This window comes from Falco rusticolus, chromosome 5, assembly GCF_015220075.1.
Source record: "Falco rusticolus isolate bFalRus1 chromosome 5, bFalRus1.pri, whole genome shotgun sequence".
Taxonomy (NCBI): Eukaryota; Metazoa; Chordata; class Aves; order Falconiformes; family Falconidae; genus Falco; species Falco rusticolus.
In genome coordinates, this window is record NC_051191.1 from 26,200,527 (window position 1) to 26,225,516 (window position 24,990).

Consider the following 24,990-nt stretch of genomic DNA (forward strand, 5'->3'; position numbering starts at 1 on the left):
ACTTTGATTCCAAAGGTTCAGCTCCACATTTTAAGCACCTTAAAAACCAGGTAAGATGGTCAGACACCACCAGACTACCTATAAAATGACATGCTTCAAAGTCCAAGAGCCACCAGTGAATAGCTCAAACTTACAAATCATTTCCAAGCTATATGAGTCAATAGAGTAAAAACCATTTTTTATATTTTTTTTAAAATCCTCAATAAGATTTTCCCAAAATCTAATCCCTGTGATACTCTCAATCTTTTTAACTGTCTTAATGCTTTCATTACAACTTAAACCCTATGCTGGGGCCACGTCGCTAAGACGACAAAGGAAAATACAAACCAAGTGGCACTGGAAGCGTTAAAGGCTCACACATGCCAGAAGGCAGTTTTGCGTGATTCCAGAAAAAGACAAGTGGATGACATGAAGATGTGGCTTGCTCAGAGAGGCTTCAATTCACACAAAGCTCTGAAGTTCGCAAATTTGTCATTTGTTATAATGTTTGCAAGAATAACTAGCGGTTGATTCTGGAGGCTGGCTGACTGCTAACTGTTTAATGATGCCCAATAACATCATATATATATATACACATCTATGTATGTATTTTCCAACTGGAAGGTTAATGCAATTAACAAAGGTCAGAAGCTAAAGACAAAGAATAGCAAGTCAGCAGATGCAGAGGGACTATGCACAGAGCCCTAACTGCTTGCAAATATTCAAATCATAAATAAAGGTCTCCCATCTTTGCTGTGTAATTATAATGGATATTTCCAAGACTGGAAATATTTAACTGCTTTCCAGAGATGCCTAACCATAACACCTAAAAGCATTACTGCAGAAAGAAATATGGCTCATAAGACATCTAGAGCTAATTTATTTTCTTGTGCTACACATTCATATTGTATATGTCCACATATGTATCTGTGCTATATTCCTAAGCTGTATATTGTGGGTTTTAGAGCAAACACCACACTGATCAGAACACCACCCTGTCTTTTAACTTTGCCTTCTTTCTCCAGTTATTTTGAACACAGAAGTAGTAAGGATCATTATTCCACTGCGAGACATAACCGACGTTTCACAGATGGGAAAATTAAGGCACTAACGCTCAGACTGATTTCACTGAGCTACAGAGGCCTCAGTTAGTACCACGTCAGTAACCCAGCCACTTTTCCTTCTTTCTAGTCAATAATAAGAAACAAGGGGACCAGACATCCCTGCCAAGGATTTTTAGGTAAATGGACTCCTCTTTCAGGTTCTGTGAGGTGTGGAGAGCGTTAACCCTATGTTATGTCCTTGTCACACATAGATGCCTCTAGGCAGAGTGGTACCCAGACACTTCTTCCACCCACCCACAATCTGACTCAGTCCCTGCAGGACTTTCCCCACTGCCACAAAAAGACTATTAAATCTGTAAACACACCCCATAAGAGACAAAGTGCTAGGTCACCAGCACATAAAGGAATAAAAGCGGGACTCAACTCCCAGACTTCGCTTTCAAATGCCAGATCATGTATTTTTTAAATCCTCTTTAGCTTCTGTATTCATCTTCATGCCAAATGGTACAGTCTGACTGACATTGACCTTTCATGTATAGGAAGCTATACGGAGACAAATGATGAGCACAGTCATTAAATTCCTAGTTTTTAAAATTTTGGCTGGAATTAAGATCCAATATTAAGTCAGTTAAATAAGATTGTCAAGAAGAATGAAAACCTAACTAATATCTATTGAAAATCAGGCCTTTTTTCCTACTTGTTGGGAACACAAACTTTCCTATCTCTTCTTGGCCGTTAGTAAAAGGTGGCAAAAAAATTCTCAATTTTCTCATCAAAATCCATGATCCCTGTCAAAATGTGGATGAAAGACATTTTTTCTTTCTTTCAGGTAGTTTGATAGGCTAAAGAAGGAAAATTCCTAGAAAATGTCTGCCTACCATTGAAAGGGGGTCGCGGAAATACGTGGGCAATCCAAAAAGAAAGAGAGTATCGTGCAAGAGCTGCTGAGTCTTTAAAGAGCAGTGGAAGACTCAGAGCAAGAGATTTGAGCCTGGTACACACAGGTCAGCCAGCACTTTCAGAACTTAACAAAAGTATTTTGGAGGAGATGAAATATCTGTACAACAATACTGTGCCAGGCACTATCTGTTTTGTTAGAGAAAGAGCTGAAAAATGTTGTGATCAAAGTTGTTTCCTCTTTCCACACTCGCTATAGCTACTGAAACACAGAACGGAAGGGGAGACAGACCTGGCTTGCTCAGACCTGCAGCACTACAAAGCTGGCTGGAAGCATTAGTGACTTTTGATGTTTTGGGGTGCTTTTCTATTATTTTGTTTTTCTGTTTAAAAATCAGATACTACCTACACCCACAGACTATGCTCAGCTTGAATGCAATTCAGCGGAATTCTGTGGGGTAATAACATCTGGCTCTTATAAGTCTTAATAGCACCATAAACCATGCACACACACACAAAAAAAAAAAAAAACCACAACACACAAACTGAATAATTCTCAGAGGACCCTTGGTGCTTTTACCACTGTCCGTAAGTAAACTGAACCATAGACACACAAAAAAGCCCTCCCTAAAGCCTTGTGAAATCCACAGGTGGTGCCACAACTAGGAGACACTGGGCACCTCTCTCCCATTCATTATCCTGTAGGCTTTACATTACAGATTGTTTCCCAGTCATCCTCTAAAGCACAAATGTTCATACCTTTTGTTCATTTGTAGGCCTGGATTCCTTGCACACAATGACCAAGGCAAAAGACAGATTGGTAGCCTACCATACTGAGCGTTCACTGAAGCAATGATGAGAAGTGTTCCGAAGTGGGACAACTGGGAGATGCAAACTCAGGATGCAGTACCCAGCCCAATGCAGAGTGGAATAGACCCAAAGCGCTGCAGATGCCAGGCTTGGTTTTCACTGCTCCACAAAGCAGGTTTATCACGGTCTTCTCCCTCATCCCATCCTTTAAATCCACGTGGTTCAATTTATTCAGTGCTCCGAACCCTACAACTTAATGCTTTTTGTCTACGGTGCCCAAAACAATAGGACCTCGATCCCTTGTTGGAGCCCCTTAAAGCTATCATAAAACAACAGTTTTAATCTGTTTTATCCAGTCCTAGTGAATGAAGCTTTAGAGGGTATGTTTTGCCTGCTCTGCCAACTAGATACTTCATAAAGTGAAACAGAATCTGCTTCCTTCAGGGCACCTGCTTTCAATTACAGGAAACATACGGCACCTTCGGATTTTTTCAGCTTTCAACATCTGTGCTTTGCAGGTACAATTTGTTGCATTCAAATTACTGCTAAACCTGCAGAATGGTGTCGAGCTTTGGGGGGCATGCCTGAGAAACACTAGAGATGGACAGAAAGTAATGGCATTCACAGTCACTTTTTAATACTGGATTAATGACTGCTCTGAACCAAATCCTTTAAGTTGTTTAGAAACCTCACCTCGCTCCTCTTGGAAAGTCCATTCAGCCCCAGTTTGATTAGAAACATCACCTCTACCCTGTAGTAGACGAACATACTGACATTGCTATCCAGCCAAATACACCAGGGTCGCATCTTTCTCTACAAGAGAATGCTATAAATCATACCTTTAAAAAGGAAAACAGCCTGTTGTAAGCAATCAGTCACAGCTGGTCACTGCGCTGGGGTGAGACAGTGACAGCTACAGGTTTAATTCTGTTTTCTGCATGTTAAACATGTCAGTCAGGGACACATGCATGCACACAGACTTGTACTCTCCCACCTTTTCTAAAGCAGCACAAAACACACTAGCTCATCTGAGTAACCCCTCAGGACTTCTCCAGGCTGCTACAGTATGACATCAACCTGAGTGCCTGTTCCTAGACAGACATCCAGGCACATCGATGGCAGGAATCTCAGTTTAACCATCACTGTGATGCTCTCTGTTGCTCAGGTTCCTGTTCCTAGCCTACCAGCTCCTTATTTCAGCTGTCACCATGTCAGAGCTGGTGCTTGCCAAATCACCTAAGCTAAAAAAAAGCTTGCTTACTGCTTCTGCTAGGACTAGCTCAGGAAAAACTTGCTGACCCTGGGGAACACACACCAGCAGTCCTACGGTCTGATCAGGAATCAGCAAGTGGCAAGGAGAAGCAGCTGAGTAAACAATGAACGCTACTGTTAATAGGGAAAAAACAGGGAGAAATATTTTTTAATTCTAGACTTGTAAGAATAGATTTTCACAGAGAGATGGATGAGAGATCTGTGGCAGAATAGGACTCATACAGTCTGGAAGATACCCTCCAGGACCAAATCCAGTTGGCTTACTATATAGTGATGGCTACTGGAGTATTTACGTATTTGGACTCTTTATTATTATGTTTGCATTCTTTTAGTAATTAGAACTACATGATATTATTTCATATTTATTTACCAGGATTATTCTTCTGCTTAAGATAAATTCAGATCAAATGGAATTTCATTGAGACAGCTTAAAATCATGGGAGATCTGCTATGGAGGGATCTGCTCTGAGTGCTCCTCCCTCACCTGTTCACATTATAATAAACTGCCAGGGCCATGTACATGAGAGAAATGAAGGGCAAAGAAGAAACAAATTATTATGCTAAGTGAAACCGTGTCTTAAGAGGAGATTTTTAGACTCGAACAAAGTTAGAAATGAAAACTAGAAATCAACTTCTGTTGTTCAGTTAATGTAAGGAAAAAAACCCAAATCAGTGTCACACGAGCAACCCCCATGAGCCCTGCATTCCAGAAGTCTTTCCTCTTGGATCACATCATTTTGTGCATGTTTGCATCACAATAATGAGCAGAACGTTGTGGCAACAAGTAGGCTGGTTTCCACCTTTTAACCTGGATCCAGCTCTGGACTTCTGCCTCCTACAGTTTTACTTCAGGAGGTTGAAGCAGTAGGATGGGATCCAGGTTCATCTTTGCATTCCAAGCAGGCTACACCTCCTACGTATGGTTCAGGACTTTTTTCTAATTTAATTATGTTTGCACTTGGGTGTAAGTTAAGTCACAGCTCAACCATTAACTGTGCTCTGCTACAGCATCCACCCCTCTATATTTGATTTCACTAACTGCCTTATGTTTTGCAGTGAGTTTTTGATAAGTGTGTGTTTGCAGATTTTCATGACAGACTAATAACACCAAAGGAGGCTCCAGGAACGTTTTAAGTAAATATTATGTGTATATTTTCAGATCAGTGTCTGCCTACCAGCACCTTCAGAGCTGCATAATCTTATCTAGAATATGTTTACATTCTGTTTGCACTAACCAGCGTGGTCCATACTACTAAGCAAACTGTTATTTGATTAAAACATTATGCAGAACATAATTCCAGGACACAGAGTCATGTGGCTCTGAAGAGGTAGCAGTTTCTATTTCTGTCTTGCAAAATTCTGCTTGTCATCATTAGGCATTTCTTCATCAATCATAATGAAGAATGAGTGGATGCAGGCCTTCATCTGGGCCAGGAACTTCTTAAGGTATTTTAAGAAACCATTTGTCCTCCTGCCTTCGTCTTCTCCCCTTCTCTATTGTTAGTCCTTATTTAGGCCTAAAACTCACAATGTTAGATGTGGATGCCTGGTCCAGCTGCAAACAATTTGAATTTGCAAAGACTTCAGAGCAGACATCTTCTCTTACTGTGTCAAGATATGACAGAACATCAATACAGGAAGATGCTCCAGCTTGGTGGAGAGCAGATGTTAGGCATCTGAACTTTTTCTAGTAATCTGTTATATTGTCATCTTTTTGTCTGCCACCAGCAGATGGTTTAGCAGTTTGGAGTGGTAGCCAAACTGAAAAGAATTGAGTAGTGCCACTGACCATATTACATGGATAAGAACTGATTAGAGCATTATCTTCTCATCTAAAAAATGAGAATTTAATTCCACGCCCAGCCATAGGCTTCCTGTGGACATGTCTGATTTGGGGTATAATAACAGTACAATCAAAACTACGGCAGTCACCTATATAGACCATATATGAAAAAAATTTAAGTTAAGCTAGTTACTAGTAACAGCTGTGAAAGCACAGCCTCTGAAACGCATCTGCTGCAGACAAATCTCTAATCTCTTTTGCTCAGATTTATTAAATCTATGTGTGCAGGATTTCCCATTTAGTCCATGAAGAGAAATAATCATTTTGGAGGGCAATTCAGACTTCAGGTGGACTAAAACAGAGGTAGAACGGTCCTTCCATCCACTATAGAGGCATTCTAGGGCAACTATAAATAAATACCATCTATCTGTGAAGCAGGATAACAGCTTTTTCACAGTAATATCATGCAAATGAATAGAATACATATGTCGTAGAATAATGACAGCAGTTACCTACTTCAGTTAGATCAACTTTCTTGCCTTCCATTCAGCTTGCCTGCTAACAGTACGCCAATATACATCTGCTCTGTCACGGTGTATTCCCTTTCTATTTTAACAGTTTAAGGTGTTGCTCAGAACCCAAGACCAGAAAGGACATCCCATGCCACCAAGCCTGGTCCCCAGCCAAGCTGGGTAAACCCAAATAATGATCTCATTCATCACATTCAAGTCCTGTAGCCCAGTAAACACAGCGTTGCTGGTGCCAGTAACAGGCCACAGATTTTGTGCTGAGCCTGCACAGCCTCGGGACCCAAGCATGGCAGGCTTGCCTATACTCATCTTGCCCAGCCCAGTTTCATTTTATCTGCTTTAGCTGCAGCAGCAATTTTCCTAATGACCAGGTAACTATTGTCTAATTTGTTTTACTTTGCTTATCTTCACATAATGATGTGGTTTAAGCATAATTTTTATACAGACAGTAGTAACAAGTAGTTACTCTGTGTAGGATGAAATATTTATGATGCTCAGATAATGACAGAGTGCAGGGGAACACAGACATGGTTTCATAGCAGCGGCCTCAGAAGAGGCGACACACAGTGCAGCGCAGAGGAGCGGAGGCAAGAGCCAGTATCAGACAAGGCACAGAGGGACACTTAAGACCCCAGCGTGATAAAAATGCACCTGTAGCTGACTAAAGAAATGCAAATCTGTGGTTTTAGGGATAAGAAAGAAAAAGTATCCAACATGTGTAAGAAATTGCATACATACTGAATTCAGGGTTAATGTGGTGTTGCAATCCAATGAAGAAAGAGCAAGGTGTAAAAGCATGTTAGAAAACATAAAAACCCATAAAAATAGCCAGAAGCAGAGCTCAGAGTGAGGGTGAAGAAATTATCAACATCAGCATCATGCTTCTCGTGGCAAAGAGGAAGAAGAAACGCCCACTATCAACATACCCCTCCCAGGGAAGCCCTTGGTATCCAACAACTTCCATAACCACTGCCCAGCTCCAAAAATTAAAAGCCTAGAGCCTCATGACCCATGGAGTATGGGTGAGCAGAACACCACAGATAGGGGCAGATACTCAGAAATGTATGCCTATCCATCTGAAATGTATTATTATTGAAGCTTCACACACACACCCCCGTAACAGCATTCTTTCTACTTCATAAGTACATCTGGAATAATACTAATTCCTTGATTAGAACATTGAGATTTCAATTACACTCACAATAAATGTTTGCCTTTTACACAGAGGGCATACTTCATTTTATTACACTCAAAATCTTCTTACAGGCAATGTCCAATATTAAAGCTAGCCTCTTGCCTTCAGCCCTCTGCCAAGAAAGCCAGGCCAAAACCTCAGTCTGACCAAGGAGGGGAAAAAAAACCAAACCCCAAAAAACCCCATACTAATTTTTTAGCGTGAATATGGCCAATTTATATCCCTTACTGTCTTGTCCTCCTCTGCAGCATTTACTCTTTCCATATGTTCCCGCACAGCGGTCACACTCCTGTTAGGCACGGCAGTAGCTAATCAAGACAAACACTTTCGAGCCTCACCTTGTAGGACAGCCATGGCCCCTTGCATCTTTTCTCACTGTAGCAACCCCAGCACAGACACAGAAAACATTCAGGAAGTCTACAGTGAGACTTGATACAGCAGTTAAGAGGAAAGTGCAGCCACAACAATTTTATGCTAATTTCAAACATTTGGGTTTGCTAGAGTAGTTATTGAGTTAGTAACAAAGCCAGTTGTAATAATATAACAATCACGATAATATGTTAATAGTTTTAATTGAAGTAATTTCTGCAGACAATAAGAATTATACCCTAATGTGTTAATTAATATGATTAGGAAATGTTGCGAAAATGAGTATGTAAAATGATATGGTATCAGAAAAGGAGTGTTTTACAGGGGATAGCTCCTTTGAGCTCTCCTCGGGGTGAGATTTATGGACGTTAACACACAAGGCTTCGGCAAGGTAAACAGCTGTTTCGATTTTAGTTATAATGAACATTAACTCTACATCCCCATTTCTGCTTAATTAAACCTGTGGCTCTGCAACCAATCAAGAGCAAACAGAAAAGCCAGCAGGCACTAATTGGGCCCTGTGCAATTTCAGCCTCAGCTCCCAGCCGGAGTGGTCTATCTACACCAAAAAAAACTCCCACAAAAAATGGAAGTTTTCTCTCCTCGGCCAACCTGCCCAACACTCTGAGCCAAACCACACGTACCCAGCATTAACAGAACAGATCGTACGAAACTGCGGAAGGTACAAAGTAAAAGTTTAAATTAAATGCCTTTTTACTCTTGTTCCAGGCCATTACTTCCTTATTCTTTCTTATACACTGTAAAGTAAAAAAACTCCAAAACAAAGAAACTCACAAAGGCCTCTCCTGGATAGTCAACAGCAAGCTCCTATGCTTTTTGATTAATCTTTACCCTCCCCTACAGAGGATCACATCTGTGTCAGCACAGAGCTAACACCAAAGGCAGGCACCGAAGGGACAGGAGGAGGTAGCATGCAACCTGCTTTTTAAACACAGGTGTAAAAAACACGAGGTGCACCTGATAAAGGAGAAAGCCTTAAAAATGGTGGTGCTGTGCCCCAGATTTGTTTTGAAGAGCGGGCAGCCTCCCCGTACAAAATGTCCCCCCTTCCTCCTCATGGCATGCATCCCTCCGTACTGAAGCAGCTTCATCTGAGAGGAACCGAGGGCTCGATGCGACAGAGGGCTTCTCCTACTGCGCTCACAGAGGATGGGAAAAATAAAATAAAAAAAAAAAAAAAAGAGGAACATGCACCCTAGAGAACACAAGATATTTTCACATTATTCTCTTAATGAATCTTTAAGAGGAGACAGGATAAGAAAATCATTGAAATACCTCACAGCCCCTTAGATCTGGAAGTGACAGCTGCAGCCTCTCTTGAACCGCCTCACTTCACGAGCATGCTCCTGAAGGTTTCTTTTTGACCTACAACCTTTATCTGGGCTTCCTTTGTGGCTTAGTAATAAGAAAAGTGTCGCTTAATCGTTACACTTAAACTATTCGCTCACTGCTTTACTTTCCCCACCCACCCCCACCCCCCCCCCGGCAGCCGAAGCTGCGAGTTCACTATCAAGGAGGCAAAAGCTAGGCAAAATACCCGGCAGTTCACTACAAACGCACAATAACCCTTAATATAAATATACATATTAACTGGCGGCACAGTAGTAGTCAGCTGGGATTTACATGCACAACTAGGTTCATCTTCAAAAAGCACCATTTTGTAGCTCTCCAAAGGAAGTGGTAAATACCATGCACGCTCTCGCCACTTCATGGGAGGCTGGCTACCTACGCCCTGAACCGCGAGCAGACCTGAAATATAAATCACTTAACTGCTCATTTTATTTGATACCTAAGTACTTCATGCTAATAAAGTTAAGCATTAAAGGATTACAATGTGACAAATTTTACACCCATCTCATAAAAGAAATATTACCAAAAGAGAGTCGGATCTGAAAGGCTCTCAGCAACGTACAGCGTACGCCTAATTTTAGATGATTCCTCAATCACTGGAGAGTTTGCAGTGTACACAGCCAACCCAGCTCAATCAACTGACTTCTATCTCCATGACTCCAGGTCACATTATCTCATGAATGAACTGTTATGTAGGTCAGTCAAGAGTCATCTTCTAACTGAGTGCACGTTTCAGCCTTGGCATTTATGCTTTAGATATCAAGGCCGTAGACAACTGGGTGAGTCAAAGAAAATATCAAGGAAGGGGGCTGTGGTAATTGGGCTTTGTTTCAGACAACAGGCATGGAAACAGATGCCAGCAGAAGCTTGTGTGTAGCTGGTTTTGTTTTAACTGGATTGAATACAGGTGGAAAGTGCAGGAGCAACAGACTCAGGGGAGAGAGGCTCTGTGGGGTCACGGATCAGAGTGTAGCCACCAATCCAGTGCTGTCCCGCTAACGTACCCCAGCCTGTCTGGGAGCTGTACTGGGCTTTGCTGAGGCACATGCCAAATACGTGTCCGCTTACTCGCAGCAGCTGACACTGCCAGCTCTCCACATCGGCCCCTGAACAGTCATCAGGAAGGAGTATTTTTGCTTGCTCCCACATCAAGGTGGATTTGAGACAACAGAACCAAAAGTTTCCATTCGTTGTTGCCAATCTCCTGACTCGTACTTGTACTGACATATCTTAGAGAGCAAGGTCTTCGGGGGTAATTTTCCATATGGTTTATGAACCATTTATTTAACTTTGCAATCAGGAGGCTGATACAAAAATACATTAGAGTTATAGCCCTGGTAATATTCGGGTAAAATGAAGAGTATCAGATTGGAGATGCTTGATGACACTAAAGTGAGAGAGTTATTGCTTTATAGAAATGCTTCTGATCAGACATTTCTTTTCACTTCCTGTTCAATCCCAGCTATTCTAATTTAGCCATAAAAACAAAATTGCAACTGATTAAAATTGGGTTGGCAGTAGCTCCTGTATGACAAAACACGTGGCTCACAATCAGATAAAAGCCAAGCTGCCTGAGTGCAGCACTGCCTGTACTTTATAACAGTGACCCAGAAGCTATTTACTAGTTACTTGTGTATTTTCAGTTTTCAGAAACAACTCACAAAGGATTTTCTCCTCCTTTGTGCTCCCCCAACTTTAAAACTGGTTTCTGGCATGCAAAGGGTTAAGGCTACTGAAGTGAAAGCAAAATGCCCAAGGCCAAGTTTTCCTGTAGCCTGTGTACTTGGTTGCATTTTCATCTCCTGTGTCCTGACAGCTGTTATCTTCAAGTGTGCTTCGACATGCCTATTGCTGTTCTAGCAGTCTTTTTGTTCGACTCCAAGCTTGTTTTTTAAAGCCTGAAAGCCTTGATGCGGGCAGGATGTGCAAGGGGGATGCTGGAAGTAGCACCTACGATGTAGCAGAGAGAGCTTTTGCCACCTTGTGCCCCACCTACTTCAAAACAGGAAGATTTTAAAAGGTACCAAAGTACCTTAAAAAAGAAAAAAAAAAAAAAAAACCACAAAAAAAAAAAAAACTGTAAAACCCCTCTCCCCCCTTGCAATAAAGCTTTCGCTCCAACATTGTTCTCATCTCCCAGCAACAACTGCTTTGCACTCACATAGTGTGATTCTTAGCAGGATGTGAAAGCAGTTGCAAACACCTGTTTATTAAGTCTCAATATGCATGTGAGATGGGCATTACGCTCACTTTACAAATGAGCATGTTGAACAACACCATGGTGGGTAAAGCTAGCCCATGCCTCTAGTTGAACACAGGTTAGAACTGAGCTCCTTGTTCTGGCTACTGCTCTTCTATAGAAGATAAAGGCTATATAAGTGCACCCGAACTGTTGACAGCTTTTACTTTGCAAAAGACAGACTCAGAATAATTTTCCAGAAAATAGAGATATCCATTCAAAAAAAAAAAAACCAAAAAAAACCACCAAATAAACCCAAAACAAACAAACCACCACAAACCAGTTATTGATGAATAAATTGCATCAGGTCCAATTTGCAAGAAAGACTATTAATGTATTTTTAATGGCTGAACCAAGGGAAGGTCATTATACAGTGTTTTAATTCTAGTATATTAGTGTTGCATTTATACATTAGCAGTTAATATGATAATGTCAAACTCTCCACTAGTTGTGACATCATAAAAAATAAAGGCTGTTTTAGGTGAGGGTTTTGGGTTGGTTTTTTTGGGGGGAGGGGAATCAGAGCTATTATTAAGCTCCCCTACTCCAGCCATTGGGAGAATGTTTATCTTGCTGCTGTATCCATTTTATATGCAAGATGAAAACTATAATGGGAAGTCAACAGATGTGAAAAATATAAATCTTTGGTAAAATGCACAATCAACAAAAGCAGAAAGTCTGTTGCTATTGTTTTTAGGATGGGGGGTGGGGGTTGTTAATCGTTTTAATGCTCCTTGACCTATAAATCTTATTTTTAATGGAATGCAGGAAAGAAATTAACAGAAGAATTGAAAAAATAAAACTAAGTCTGAAATCAAGGTTGAGTGAACAGTGTCTTCAGCAGAGATGTTATTTTTTGATTCCTGGAAAGTCACAAGCACAGATCTGACACTCAGCACTGTTGCAACAGGCCAATGCTGCTCAAAGCTAATTGCAGGTAGTTCAGGAATAAAATTCAATGTATTGGGTCCTGTATGTGGCCATTGTGCATATCCACCAGAGGAAAAATATCCTCCTAGGATTAGCACTTACAGAATTGGAGCATTTCCCCAAAGATCACACCTAGAGCTTCCTTTATAAGGCTTCTAAATTGAGATGGTTGTTTATCATGCTAATAAATTTGTAGCTTGTTTCCCCCCACCCCCCCTTCCTCACTCACTTTCTATAGATTAACATTTAGCAAGGTAAAAATTTCCGGAAGGTAATTACCTGGCTGCAATTCAAGGCATTCATAAAAATACATTAAAACCCCTTTGGCAAGAGGTTGCACTTGAGGGGGAAGAGGCACCATCGCAGGGCGGCAGGTCCGAATTTCTGAGCTTCCCGAGGGTGAAGCTGGCACAAGGCTCGAACACAGCCCTCTCTCCGTTTCTGACTCGCCTCTTGTATCCTACGAGTGCATTTGCATTTGACCCGCACAGGGGCTTGGGGAGACCCTGTGTTTCTCAGCAGTTACATGCTGCCTCTTGGATTGATTTCCCTCCCCCCCCCACCCCCGAGCTATGGCATAACATCCGCTGCGCTGATGGTACCATGCTCCGTGTAGCTTGGGTGCCTGCAAGCCCTGTGGTGCAGCTGGGGCTCATCACCTCTGCAGGCACGTGGCGGCAATTTTGCTAAACCACATCTTACTAAAAAAAGGGGGGGAAACCCAGTGGCAGGCTTTGCTTTCACTAGTAATCAAGTGGGGTCTCGTACCACCCCTGGCATTTTGTCTTCCCTGCAACTCTGCCACCTTTTCTCAGTTGCTGGCCAGATTCACCATTGCCACCATCCCAACAGAAGGCAGGGTTAGCTTTGCTGAACATGATACAGCATTTGTACCACTGCGCTCAGGGCAGTACGGAGCAGATTAGAGCCTCAAACGTTCCTGTAGCACAGTCAGCGGTAACAAAGACCTCACTAAATACTGGACCAAAAGCAATAGTGGATCACACCTGGTTTTCTTCATCCTCAGGTGGCTGCATCTGTGGACTTCACTGATGACAGTCTTTTTTAATTCTTTTTTTTTTTTTTTTTTTGTTATACTGTTGGTTTTTTTTTTTCTTTTTGATTCATTATACTTTTCTTCTTTTTGATTCATTATATGGCTCTTTCCCCAAAACCTTAAAGCTGTTCATGGAACACACACCAGTTTTCAGTCAGGCTTACATTAGCGTTCACATGGTTTGCCTGCCCTATCTCCCTCCCCCATACTGTTAAAGTACTGCCTTACCTTCAGTACAGTGACTGCTTACAGTCACCTCACCTTTTAAAATACCTCCAAATCTCTTCTCATACTTACTAACTTTCTCTTTTCTGCCAGTTTTGGTTGGGTTTTTTTAGGTTTTTGTGGTTTGGGGGTTGGTTTTTTTTTTTGGTTTGGGGGGTTTTTTTGAGACGGGTGCTCATAGACTTACAGATCATACAGTAAGGTTTCATCAGCGTTTTGTGGACTGCTTGAACTCTATTCAGTTTATCTGCATAGATGAATGGAATATTTCAGGGATTTCATCCTTTATAACAGATACACAATGCTACCATCCCTTCTTTTAGGCACTGAACCCACGTCCCTACTTGAACCCACATCCCTATCACGCAGAAAGAGATTACACTAATACTCTTGTCTGAAAAAGTATGTAGGCTTACGCAAAATAAAATACATCAGTAGAGCAGCAGCTGACATCTTCACAGTACCCACTAAACTACTAAGCATGCAAATGGACAGTGTATAATAAAAGACCTTCTTTTGGGACAATTAATGCAATTATGAATATGTAAGTTCTGTTCTCACGTTCCAGTCTGACCTCTGCTTACTGAAATGTTGACAAGGACATTCACATTCTGACTGCAAGTTATGTTTTTGATGCATCCGAAAAAACCAGTACAAATCAAAATCAAAACTGAAAGAACACAACTTGTTTGATTTACAGGGGATCCTCGGGTTTCACTTTAAAAAAATGGACAAGGTAAGTTTTCAGTCCATGTGGCTACAAACAACAACAACAAAAAAAAATGAAACTAGTATCCTTGAGGTTTATGATTCTCAAGACAGAGGAATCTGTTCTGGTTAGGTTTTTAGGTTCTGCTATTTCAGAGAAACGTTGCATTTTTCAATCAATTTAAAGATTTCTAAAGGTATGATATTATTTTTAATGACCTGAACTTAGCAGCACCTTCCAGTTTTGCAACTTGCTTTTATCTAACGCCTTTGACTGTTTTAATTTGCAGGGAGATAGGAAGAAAAAATTTCTTTGCTGAACTCAGTGTAAGCTTGATCCAATGCAAAGATTAGCAATAAGAGCTTTTTTATGTCAAAGCCTGAAGAGGAAGGTGTCCTAGTGAGACTTAGTATGAAATTATTGTTATATTTTGCCCAGGCTACTTTGTCTAACTTTTAAGTACTTAGCTTCACGGAAATGCAAAATTGCCCTCTGCATCCCCCCAAAAAAACAGCCTGAGGTGGCTACAGCTGGGTTCCCAAGGCACTTGTATGTGGATCAAGAAAACACATAGACAAATGGATATGCCACACAGCGGTGCATCTCACTGCTGACTTTCTCCAATACTGAGATAACCAAGATTGTTAATATCACATAAAAGAAATGAGAAAACAAGAGGCTAAAAGGGCAGGGGATCAAAAAACAGAAAAAAGGAAAAAAAACCCACCACATTCATCCCTCTGAGTCCCATCCAAATCCAAGTTGCCCAAATTTAGTCCTGGCTCCTTTTACTCCAAAAGTTTTGCATCAGAGCTATTTGTTGAATGAGGGAAAATGCAGTTGGAAAAGAGATAAAGACAGGCAGGAAAATGGAAGATCTTATGACAGCCAAGCTGGGCTTTGTACAAGGATCACGTTACATTGGATAAATCAAGTGTAATGGTATGCGATAAGGGCAGGTAAAGACAGGAGCACTAAGGAATACAGCTGTGGTTTAATGCTTTCCTCGGCACACTGGCAGCGGGGTTTTGTTATCAGCCTCGACTCGCCAACCATCACAAACCTAAGCCAACTGAGAAAAATTTCCATCAACGAATATTTATAGGGCAAAAGGTTAACTAATACAGAAAAGTGGGACTGAACTCACTGCAGAACACAGGTGAGAAGAAATTTGGAAAAGCTGAAAAGGCTGAATTTTGGTGCAGAACAAATGCTGGAAATAAGGAAAAAATCACTTGGATTTAAAATTCATACTGCAAGCAGGAGGTTGCATGAGGACTGCGAGACAAAAAAAAAAAAAAATCTAGTAAAAAATGAGATTATTGAATATCCTATCAAGGCCAGCAGTGGAACCATGTACCAAAAACAGATATTTAAAAAGGGCCTGAGACAAGACTGAGTGCTGCTTACCTGCTGTATGAAAATTAAAAAATTATGTCACCTTTAAAGATGATAGGCCATGTTTTTAAGCTCTCTGTGTTATTTCATGAAGGGCAGAGATATTACTAGAGTTTGTAGAGAATTATATTGGTAATTTTTCCCCCTTAACTGACAAACATACACAACACAAAGATCAACTACAGTGAAAGGAAAATATTCACAAAAACTTACAACAGAGGGATATTTGGGATTGGGAACCTATTGGCAATTAGTAAGTTGATATTAAAAAAGAAAAAATCCTACCTTAAACATTTAAAAGCAGAACTTGAATCCAGAGTACTGAAGTCTCTAAAATTTTCCAATTTTCAGCCCAAGACATTTGACAGTTAACAAAAAAAGGGGAAACATCACATTTCTTCATTAAAGTGCTTACACATATGAAAGAAATACACAACACCTATAAAACTCACTTTTCTCTTGAGTCTGCCAATTGTTGCTACTTTTTTTTTTTTTAAGCCTATGATCTTAGAGTGAAATGAGTAAGTAAAAACACATTATCACATTTACAAAAAGAAAAGTTTTAAATGATGAGACCTAGGCAGGCAGGAAGTTTTACATTCATACTGTAGGTTGACTCTAAAAACTAAAAACATGAAAGCAACTGAAAATTCAATTTCGTTACATTTTTAATACTTCTTGCTAAGGCTAATAGTTTTGCATTGTTTAATAGGAATTCCTGGGCAATAACTGCTGCATTATTGCCTGAATACTGACAGATGAACCTCAGTTTCAACACCAATCTTTAAATCTCTGAATTTTCAAGGACTTTACATATTGCCATATTGTCTAAAGGCTCCTATATTAAATTGAGGTTTAGGACCACGTGGGAGTGAAAAATCATAGAACTGTTATTGGAGATAGCTGTATTAACAGGAAAAAAGATGGAATGTACATAAAAGTAAAGCATTTCAGGGAAGGTTAGAGAAGGATGAGCTGTTAACAAGTTTTAGGCTTCCCAAAGTTTTGATGTAAAATTTATCATTTTGCAGAGGTTCTACAAGACGTTCCTCATACACCAGTATAAACTGATCTTCTCTTGTCATTTTTGCCCAGCTCTGCAGACCTTAAAGCTCAAAATGGGAACAAATACAGCAGAAGGCACATGCCCAGGGTTGCAAACACCTGTGCCGTGGGGCGCTGTCTCTGGGCTGTAACAGAGCTGCCTGCGTGAAGGTCATGGCATGCAGCAGCATGAGACTGTCATGATTCACTGCTGCAATAGGACTCTCCTTTTTGTCCCTGAAACCTTCAGATTACGGGAAAGAGCAGCACCCCATGTATTGTACCCAACAGACCTACTCAATAAGCTGATGCGACATATTTTGAACAAGGTTTCACCCAACTTAGGTTTAAGTTGAAACCTAAAACTTTCCAAAAGGCACGTACCACATCTTTTCTTCATCTGCCAACAAGCTGGGAAGGTTTCATAAGAGGAGATAATGAAGGAGTTTTCTAGTTCTTGGTATTTTCCTGTTCTTTTGGTGGGATTTTGAAAAAAAGAGTGCCTTTTGCTAGCTGCAAGAGCAAGAAAGTCTCTGGCCAGCTCTTTAGGAAAGAGGAGGCTTGCTGTTCACTGAGGTCAAGGCAAGAGCAAGGCTGCCTCTCCCAGCCACGCTGCTGCCACTCCCTGTACTTTCTTCACCCTGAATAATGTCCTAGAAAGAAAGGAAACCATGTCCTAGAAAGAAATGCTGGGAAGGTTTGAAGAAGACACAGCATATTGCACATCACTGCACACCACAGCTTTGACAGACTCAAAAAAGATGGGACGAACACACACACACACGAGCAAACCTAAAGGTTCCGAAATAAAGTAATAATGGCGGGAGAAGAGAAACATGAAAGTGTATTAAAACTCAATATTTATTTCAAAACTTTAATATTTGAAGTATCATTCACTAGCTTCTGCCCTTTTCAGTTAATGAAGAGACAGACAAGATGAGCTGCCTCTGCCCGCAGATGGAAACTCAGCAAGTCCCCTGAGTGTCCCTCCATCTCCAGGACCAGAGACAGCAGAGAGCATCCTGGCCTCAGGGCCTGATCCTGCTGCCTGTTACCACAGTTTTGCCTGTAGCCTGGGCTGTGACTGAGCACAAGGTGAAAAGGAGAAGCAGCTGTGGGGGATTTGCTCAAGATGTTTCCTTAAGCCTCATATATCAGGACTTTTGGAGGGGGTGAAAAACAATTAAAAAAACCCAACAAAAACAAACAAAAAAAACCCAAACCACCAAGCCATTAAAATCCAAACAGCAGGCTTGATAAATTCAACATTATGTCTCCTCTCTCCTCACAGTCTTCTTGGACTACTCGTCATTCAAGAAGTGGCCCTGAATCATAAGGTGCCTTTGATTAAGAAACCTAGCTCATGCCAGCAGCTAGTATTGCCTCATAATTAAAAAATAAACCAACAACGTATGGACATGAACATTTTTCTGGCATGCATACCTTCCACAAATACTAATCTCATACCTACTACGACTCCAGTTATCTGCTCTGAGCAGCAACTTTTTGTACAAGCCCAGTCTAATGCATCATGGAGCAACATCCATTTTAGCACAAGAGCAAAGCTCTACACCAAATCCGGTCCTTCCAAAGTGTATTTCCTCCTAAAACCAAAGCAACACATACAACCTTACACCTCCTGACACAACTTGAATGCTACTGAAAAAAGTTTGGCTGTCCCCGCAGAGCACCTACTATACTTGTGGTAGCTGATAAACATGGTCCAACAGCAAACCCAGGGACCCTGAGCAAGAAGAGCAGAAGCAGTGTAAAAAGCAGCAAAGTTGAAAACTGAAAAAATAAAGTAGCAAGTTTTATATTAAGGATAAAATTTAAAATACCTGTTTCAGTGATTCTGCATTAGGTTTATGTAGTAAAGCAAATGCATGATGTCAGGAAAGAGGCATTCCAACAACTATAAGTGAAAATAAATGATGTGATTCACTTAAATCAACGAAGACAGGTGCAAAACACAAAGGGACACAACTGAGAAGCAAATAAAACATTCTGTGGTGAGGTAACACTGAATAGAAAACAAAACCACCACCCCAAAGTGGCCCACTGAACGCTTAATCTCAGCTGACCCAGACAGCAGCATCTGTTCCCGGTCAGGAGCCACCACGCTGTCTAGCTCACCCCAGTCCCTACCTGGAGGCAGCAGAATGGACACAAGCGAGGCAGGGCAGTCAATTGTTCAGAAGTTGTACTCCATGCTGCTCACTTCCAGCCTTCCAAAACCTCCCACTCCTTCACCATAGGAAATCATAAGTACTGCGCTCACTCCTTCAATTATTTTTTTTTCCCCCCACCAATAACTAAGCCTAGCGCTTCTGAGAAGCGGCCAGAAATACTGTTGCTTCAGAAAGCACAAGTAACAAGCAGTATCCTCCAGCCAGCAGGGCAGTAAGTTACACCCAGAATCCTATTTAGCAGTTTATATAATTCACAGTTTCTCTGGTTTCAGATGTTGTAAAATATGACATCCAGCTGGGAAAGTTGGTCCACTTTATTGTCAGAAGGCAGTTGCTTGCTTTATATTACCCAAATATCAATTAAAAAGCAAAAACAGAACTGTAAGGCAAACAGCTTCATATTTTCATGTCACACTTGCATACAAGCACACAAATACTTGCTGACATTCAAAGAGGAAAAATAACCTTGCCTGAAATGTAAACTGACTCTGCAGTGTTAGGCATCAAGTGTAATTTTCAAAAACCTTGAAAAACAGAACAATGAACAGACACGCTTAAATTCTGTGTCAGCTATTTTAATGGTGCAGTTTTTCAGATAACTGAAATTAAATCATAATATGCTGTCAAATAACAGATCTAGATCCCAGAAGTCAACATGACGGCATTTTAAAAATACAGCATATGGACACAAAGCCTTTACTGATACATATGCACTTAGCAAATATTAGAAAAATCAATCAGAATCAAAATGCAAACTCGCCAAAATGACTAGACGCCTTGTGTTACTCATTTCTAATCCTAATTGCTTGATTTCATTCATCAGGATTTATATATGCACTAGTACACAACTGAGGCACTTAAAATTAAATACATCCCATTTTTTCCCCAGAAAAGTAATGGACTTTAACAGTCATTTTATTGCAATGAGAGATATTAACATACAATTCTGCTCCTAACTCCAGGTTATAATGTAAGTGGATCCATTGATCACTTGCAAAAGGCAAACGAAAAGAAAGTTTTGCTTGGTGCTGACGGCAAACAAAATCCTGACCAAATTGTCCATTATTCTCAGTGAAAATCCATCCAGTGTCCAAGTACTACACAAATGCTTTGTCAACTACTAAGTCAGATTTGTGGCACATAAAAAATAAAAATACACCCGGAAAGACCATGTAATGAATCTACATCTGTGCTGCACCAAACCCATGTTGCTTCTCTATGAACCAGCAAATTCACTATGAAGGATTTGAGCGCCCACAAAGTAAGACAAGCACAAAGAAACCAGAGAAAAGATACATATCATGAGAGTTACCTGGGGTTTATATACTACTTTTCATGCCTAGCTCTCACAGCAGGTTGCAAGTGTAACTTGAATGATCTGTAACCTACAGATGGAGGGAATAAGGTTAACTAGGGCAGCAGAGAAAGTCAGTGGCTTATTCCACTAGAAGAAACTGCCTCTGACATGCACTGTATTAACAAACTAGCGTTGCCTTCAGGAAAAGTAAATTTGACAGCCAGGAGAGGGGGCCGGTGTGTAGTTTCATTAATTAGTGGGGTCAACCACCATTCATTTAATGCACGCAAATCCCTATGGTTTAAATTTGAAGTTACACACATGTATTGTATACACACAGGAGGCAGTTTAGAGGGGAAAAATGGAAATCAGATTAGGGGGAAAAAAGTGTGCTCCGTAACTCAAGCACTAAATAATCACTACAAAAGAATAACAGCTATGAAATATTTAAGAGTCAACATTAATATCATTAGACTTCAAAGAATATCATCTTCCCTGCGCCAGCTTCTCACATTGATTGTCTGCGGAACGAGCAGCCTCACATCAGTTTGTTTGCAGAAGCTTCTTCCCAACCACGTCAGCTAGAAATGAAACACTTGAATCCTCTATATGTCATCAAATGCCCTTGCTCTGCACCTTATCCAGTCCACCGCTGGATTTCTCAATAACTTTGTAAACAATTTACTATTACCATGGGGACAATGGAACGCTTTTTAAGAACAAGAAGTTATTAAACACTAACAAGGAGGTAAGAGGCTTTTGAACAAGAAAGTTACATATTTGCAAAGCTTTCTTCCAGTTTTCACACACTCTTTTCTCCACATGCAACTGCGACGGGTAGAACAATAGTAAACATTTGAACTGCAGTGCATTATTGTGTATAATAAGAGCTTGACATTTTTATTTTCTCCACGGAGAAGCACTGCCTATATGCTCTCTAGTGGATGAGCAGGGTTTTTACAAGATCCCTCCTTCCCCCTCCTTTAGATGTGATCAAATATGAATTGAAAGGCTTTTATTCTGCCAGAATCCCAGTCCAAGGTTTTGCGTTTCTCTAGCAACAAGGAGACACTAACAAGGGAAGCAGGGCAGCGAGCAGCTTCTCCATCTCTCTACGGTGCCAGGTGCCATTGGTGTCAGGGGAGAGAGAACACCACGCAACTTCTGACCTGGGCCTTGGTGAGGACTAAGGGTAAATGGATTAGTAGGAAGTTCTTTTAAAGCACATTTTGAAGTGTATGTTTGTCATGGGTATCCATAGATGAAGTTTTTTGGAGGCAATTCCAGAATTTCACATATAACTGTGCTCTTCCAGAAATCAAATGTCAAGTTACTATGGACTTGTTATTTGGATATGGATAAATGGATGCAATTCACCCAGAAGGACTTCTTTACGGATTCCCTGCCTCCCAACCCTCCTGCACCACACTTTTTCTTCCACTGCCCATAAGTCCCAGCTGGAAGCAAAGAGGCTGTTCACAGATTGTTTCCTAGAAAGGCTTCGTTTTCCACACTGAAAGCCTGTTGGGGATAGATGCAAGGAGAAGGAACTCACAAGTTTGACCTAACTAGCAGCCAGCATGGTTTCGCAAAAAACGGCACGGCACGCTCACGTAGACAGCAAAGCAGACAGTATTTGGGAAATTCATGTTTATGATCCAAAACTAAGCACTGCTGCAAAATCCTTATCTTTCCTTTAACCGTTTTAGGGTAAACAAAGGGCTTTAGGCTCCAGGGGCAATGACCTTTCATCAACACTAAGTTAAAACAAGCTACCGTAAAGATTGTCAGTGTTTTCCAATTTGGCAGAGGAATCCTGCAAGAAACCCTCTCCCCTCCCAGACAGCAGGTGCGCAGGCTGCGAGAGCCCATTTTCCTTTAGTATAGCTGTATGCATCACTTCTTAAAAATTTATAAATCACTTAGCTTTCCAAGAGCCAAATTCCCAGTAGAGTAACCAGAATTACAGCCATGCTAGCAGTAAAGGAGGAGAGTTTGTTAGAGTTGGCATAATACAGTGAACTATACTATAAATTACTTTAGGAAATGGCTGCTAATGCCCTCTCTGTGAAGGCTTGGGGGATACCACTCTCCCCGCAGTCCACTTCTGTGGAAATTAAAGAAGTTTAATCATTTGAACAGAGAATATAGGCTTTGCTCATCTGAAAGCATTTTTTCCCACCTAGAGGGCATAATCACCAATTACATCGAGATAATATAAATTTAATTATTTTTATTGGCTAATACAGTCTCTATCAGCAAAGAAAGAAAATACATTTTCAGAACTATCAGCAGAAATTAGCACATTCACAATGAGCAGCTAATCCCTGTGAGTGGAGGCACTCCTTGGGACAGTTTCTTAGAGCCAACTGATGGAGAGTTCCTGCAGGAGGCTTTGACAAGCAGCAAAAAAACCCAAAACTGAAACAACAAAGAAAACACTGAAACCCCTCTTTGTTCCTTCTCAACTCACCTTTTCTTTTCTTCTTCCCTTTCTTTCTTGACTCTGATTTCTGAAACTTTAAAAGTCTTCCAAAGAACCAGTTTTCTATATTGCATTCTGTATGCTGAAAACCACGTATCTCCTCCTGTTTAGCTTTTGAAGTCTGGCATCTTTGTAGACTGCCTTATTCTGGGACTTCAGTTTTGGTTTGCTTTGAAAAATATTCATTAAAACTGCCCCATTTTTAAAACACCTCCTTTCCTCATGTCCCTAGATCTCTCCACACATCACCCTGTCCCTCCGCAGATACACAAAGTCCTGATGGCTGAGGCTCTGTAGGGTCACACCGTTGGCTCCTTCTCTCAGTAATGGACAGAAACTGGCCCTCCAAGGCCATCTGTTTAGTCTGCCACACACCTGGGGCTCAGGGAGAGATGGACACCCCTGGGGTACCCCTTCTCCTCTGCCGAGGGGCACAGAAGAACCCAAGATTACAGCCTTGGATTTCCCAGTTGGCTACTTGAGCCAGGGCTAGTATTTCCTATTTTAACTCTTTTTCAAGAAAATCTGATCTGTCATCTATGGGCCACTGTGAGTCAGGGATCCACAGGTAGAAAACCACCTCTGTACCACAACCAAGCACTGTGCGGGGCAAATGCTGATGCCACTGCCAGGGGGATGGCCTTGTGGCTGGGCAAGGCACACCAATGGTATGCTGAGTCCTGCCGATAACCACCACGTTATCAACTGCGATAGCAAAGAGGTGCCAATACCAGTATTCAGCATCATGCACCGCTCTGCGGGCGCCCAGCCCATGGGTGGTTCACCCTGCGGTCTCTGCCATCGTGTCCTTTTGGTTAGCATGACCCATGGCAGCCAGGATTAAAGCCTGATGGAGGTATACCTCTGACAGCAGCATGGACACAACCCTGGGTCTGTTAAGTGTCAGTACAATCTGCTTTGCATTCCACCCTCTTGCGAACACAACTATCCATCAGGTTTGTCTTGCCTTTTCCGTGCAAACATCTCCAAGGGAGTGGTAGAAACATATATGCTGCATCGTGAACTCCCTCCAGCTCCAGCTTTCTCCCCTCTCTTTACTTCTCTCCAGCCCTGCTCAGGCGAGGGGTTTGGTGCTGCCTGACCTGAGAGCTACAACTGAAGCCATGCTGCAGCACCTGTGTGCAGGGTGAATCAGCAGCTTTTCCAAAAAAAAAAAAAAAAAACCCAAAAAAAAACGGCTGCTGGGAGAGCTGGGGCAGTTACATAAGGCTGCAGCAGCCCAAGGAAGTTGACGTCATGGAGAAATGAGGCAAAAGCAGCACTGGAAAGCTCCTCAGGAGCCATGGGTGCCTCTGGCAGAGGACTGGCTAGGTAACCCTTTCCAGTGAAATGCACAGCTGGGGCTGAGCGGTGACTCCCATTTCTCAGCTCTCCACAGCAGAGGCCAAGCAAGTGCCGGCCCTGGGTGAGGCAGTGGAGCTGGAGCTCCCTTTCCGCTCATGGCCATGCGCAGGCAGCCGCCACTAATTGTCTATCAGCTCTGGAATGTTCATGGGGGAGTACGGGTGATGAGGGGGGCTGACAACCCCTCTGAGGCATGTCCTCGACTCCTGCACACACTGGTGAAAGAGAAGAGATGAAGGGAATCAGGCTACACCTTGCTACAGGAGCTGTGTTGCTCCTTAAGCATCCCTGAAGGCATCGTTATATCCACTGTCATTAGGGCTGGCTCTGCTCTACAGGAAGAGAAAAGGTGACTAACGACTACCACAGGAGGACATCCCACTAAGTGCTGCACCTTACCCACCCCACTCCAAGCTATGGCTGGATAATTCGAAAGCATGTAGACTGTCAAACCCCCATCACATATAATTTTAATTGCCATTTCAGGAATGTCTTCCAACCCGGGAGTTCGCATCCTACTTCCAGTCTGCAAAGCCATCAAAAATCCTCTTGAGCATTTTCCATTTTTTGTATTCCTTTTCAGTTTTAGGATTTTACATTTATATTTCCAAAACCTCTCTCAAAGCTCCCCTCAAGGGGGGCTGGAATTTGCTAGTCAGGAGCATGGCATGCATATTTGTAAAGTAATACTGACCGCTTTCACAAGGGACTGCTTGGATCAGTAATACAAAAGAAGAGCCAGGAGGATTTTCCACATGACTTTTTTATTGTCTTGGTTT

At 41.6% G+C, this 24,990-nt stretch overlaps 1 protein-coding gene across 10 annotated transcripts in view; it reads right to left on the reverse strand.

Moving 5' to 3' along the window:
• Positions 1–24,990, reverse strand: part of CELF2 (CUGBP Elav-like family member 2) — a 379,621-nt gene that overhangs the window by 197,038 nt on the left and 157,593 nt on the right. The window contains exon 1 of one of the 10 annotated variants that reach the window (XM_037388909.1): positions 9,196–9,312. The exons of the other annotated variants lie outside the window; for them this stretch is intronic. The gene's annotated coding sequence lies outside the window, so the exon portion shown is untranslated. Of the gene's footprint in view, positions 1–9,195; positions 9,313–24,990 lie in introns of those variants that run through there. 10 annotated transcript variants of the gene reach the window in all.